Raw genomic sequence first — 3,545 nt, 5'->3', positions numbered from 1 at the left:
ACTTTCGTAGTTCAGTTCCTTTTAGAGATTATGTGGATATGATGAACGATTTGATGCCCAAGAAAGAGAATAGGAGGGAGCATGACACAAGTGGAAGAGAGCTCAAAAATAAAATAAGCAAGTTTACAGCGCCTACTTTTGATGGAACAAATAAAATTTCAGCTAGAGCATGGCTACAAAAATTACAAACTTTCTTCACACTTAACCCCATGAAAGAGAGTGATGCTATTCAATTTGCAAGTCTACACTTGGAAGATGCAGCCTATGATTGGTGGTATCATGGAATGACTACTCAAGGTCATGATCAGGTAACTACATTTGAAGATTTCAGTCAAAGGGTGATAGATAGATTTGACCTCAAGGATGATGAAGAGTACTTTAAAGAATTGTCAAAGTTGAAGCAAACCAAATCAGTTAATGAGTATGTAGAAGAATTTCAAAAAGTGGCTATTATGGTACCTGATATGAGTGAAAAGAGGATTGTTTATCTTTTTCTTGATGGTTTAGAAGATTCTGTTAAGGGTTTAGTTAAGGCTTTCTCACCCTCAACCTTACAGGAAGCTATCAAAAGAAGCTTGCAACTTGAAACTTGCGTGCCTATGAAATCAATCACTAATCAAAAACCCCCAAATCTTTGGCAACATAAGGGAAATTTTCAGAAAAAGACTTTCCCAACACTACCACCAAAAGATGTGACAAATGTGGCAAAAAAGAAGGTAGATGAAGAGACTAGGAGTGAATTACGAAGGAAAAAGCTTTGTTTTACTTGTAGAGAACCATGGGTTCCAGGACACAGATGTTTGGGGAAAGGTCAAGTGCACTATATTGAAGTTTCTTCAGAATCTGATTCAGATGAGCATGAGGAATTTCATGATACTAAGGAGGAGGCAGAAGAAGAGAAAGTAAAAGAAATCAGCAAGGATGGCACTTTAGCAGCATTATCAGGAGTCCCAAGATACCATCCCTTCCGAATTCGAGGGGTACTAGCAGGGCAAAGGTTGACTGTTCTTCTTGATAGTGGGCCAACTCACAATTTTATTGATGAGGGATTTGTCATGAAAAGAGGGCTTAACGTAGAAGATTTTGAGGGATTCAATGTTACTGTAGCTGATGGATTCACTATGCCTTGCACACGGGTGGTGAAACAACTCAAGATGACCTTAGGAGATTATGAGTTATGTGATGACTTCTATGTGGTTGGTATTGGGGAGACAGATCTTGTATTGGGTGTTCAATGGTTGCACTCTATCGGAGGCTATTACATGAACCATAAAACTATGGAGTTTAAATTTTATTCCAATGGGAAAGAAGTCATATTGAGAGGGTTATCGAATGGAGCACCTAAGGCGGTCTCTGCAAAGAGGATGGAGAGGACTTTTCGAAGAGGACAGGTAACATGGGCAGCAGGAGTCATAATCCAACCAACAAGCTCTCCCAAGAATCAAGGTAATTTCCATTTTGAAATTCAAAATATTCTTGATAAGCATAGTATAGTTTTCAATGACTTGCCTCCAGGATTACCACCAGATAGAGGTTTTGAGCATGTTATAGAGTTAGAATAGGGTGCCAAACCAGTTATAACAACCCCATACCGCCATCCAAGAGGTTATAAGGAAGAAATTGAAAAAACTATTAAAGAACTCCTGGACATGGGATTCATAAGGCCTAGCTCTAGTCCATTTGCATCATCTGTGGTACTTGTCAAGAAAAAGGATGGTACAATGAGAATGTGTATAGACTACAGGGCTCTAAACAAGAAGACCATAAAAAATAGGTATCCCATACCACACATAGATGAACTCATTGATGAGTTACATGGTGCTGTATACTTCTCAAAAATTGACTTAAGATCAGGCTACCATCAAATCCGAATGAGGAGTGAAGATGTGGAAAAGACTGCTTTCAGATGTCACTATGGGCACTTTGAATTTCTTATTATGCCATTTGGACTCACTAATGCACCAGCAACATTCCAATCTTGTATGAATAAGGTATTCAGTCAGCATCTTCGAAAATTTGTTTTGGTATTTTTTGATGATATCTTGATATACAGTAAAACATGGGAAGAGCATCTAAAGCACATAGACACTGTTTTGGGAATCTTGGAGCAGCAATCCTTCTATGCTAAGCTATCTAAATGTGAGTTTGGTTTGACAGAGATCCTATATTTGGGACATATTATAAGCTCTAAAGGAGTACAGGTTGATCAACAAAAAATCCAGGCAATTTTGGATTGGCCTCCACCCACTAATCTTACACAGTTGAGAGGTTTCTTCGGGTTGTGTAGCTACTATAGGAGATTTGCCAAGGGATTTTCTCAGCTTGCTGCCCCCTTGACTGATTTGACAAAGAAAGGAGCTTTTGTTTGGACAGAAGAGGCACAAAAAACATTTGATAAGCTTAAGGAGGTAATGAGTTCATGCCCTGTGCTTGCAATTCCAGATTTCTCTTTACCTTTTGTTGTTGAATGTGATGCTTCGGGAGAAGGTATAGGGGCTGTCCTAACTCAAAGGGGACATCCAATAGCATTTGAGAGTCGAAAATTAAATCAATCAGAGAAAGGGTACTCCATCTATGATAAGGAAATGTTGGCAATCATGCATGCACTTCATAAGTTTAGACAATATTTGGTATGTGGGAGATTCATTGTAAAGACAGACCATAATAGCCTCAGGTTCTTCTTGAACCAAAGGGATTTGAATGATTGTCAACAAAAATGGGTAAGCAAATTGCAAGCTTATGATTTTGATATTGAATACATGAAAGGAAAGAATAATGTGGTTGCTGATGCTCTCTCAAGAAAGCCCACTTTGTGTTCCTTATCATCTATCTCTGCTGATTGGAAAGTCTCCATAATTTTAGAGTATGCTAAAGATTCATTTGCCACCAAGATTTTGGATAAGTTAGTGGATGATAACAGGTACAAGGTTGTTGATGAATTGATTTATTACAAGAATAGGATCTTCTTAGTGCCAGGGTCAAAAACTAAGGAGAGGATATTGAGGGCCTTTCATGACACACCTTTGGCTGGTCACCAGGGATACTTCAAGACATACAGGCAAATTCGAGAGTGGTTTTCATGGAAGGGTATGAAGGAGGATGTCCTTAAACACATTAAGGAATGTATGGTATGCCAACAAAGCAAGAGTGAGCAAAATTTTCCTGCAGGGTTGTTGCAGCCACTTCCTATTCCTGAACAAAAATGGGAAAGTATTTCCATGGATTTCATCACTGGGTTGCCCAATGTTCAAGGTAAGGATTGCATATATGTGGTGGTAGATAGACTAACTAAGTATGCACATTTCTTTCCTATCACATCTGATTTCAAGGCATCACAAGTGGCCGAATTGTTCTTCAAGGAAATTTTTAGATTACATGGTTTGCCTAGAAACATTGTTAGTGACCGGGACAGTAGATTCCTCAGCTCTTTTTGGAAGGAGCTCTTTCATTTGGCAGGAACTGAACTCACTCCCAGTACTAGCTATCACCCTCAAACAGATGGACAAACAGAGATAGTTAATAAATGGATAGAAGGATATTTGAGG

The sequence above is a fragment of the Cupressus sempervirens genome, chromosome 1 (assembly GCF_028749045.1).
Source record: "Cupressus sempervirens isolate cs-2001-9-10 chromosome 1, ASM2874904v1, whole genome shotgun sequence".
In the NCBI taxonomy this organism is placed as follows: Eukaryota; Viridiplantae; Streptophyta; class Pinopsida; order Cupressales; family Cupressaceae; genus Cupressus; species Cupressus sempervirens.
The sequence above is the reverse complement of the archived record's forward strand: the minus strand, read 5'-3'. Positions refer to the sequence as shown.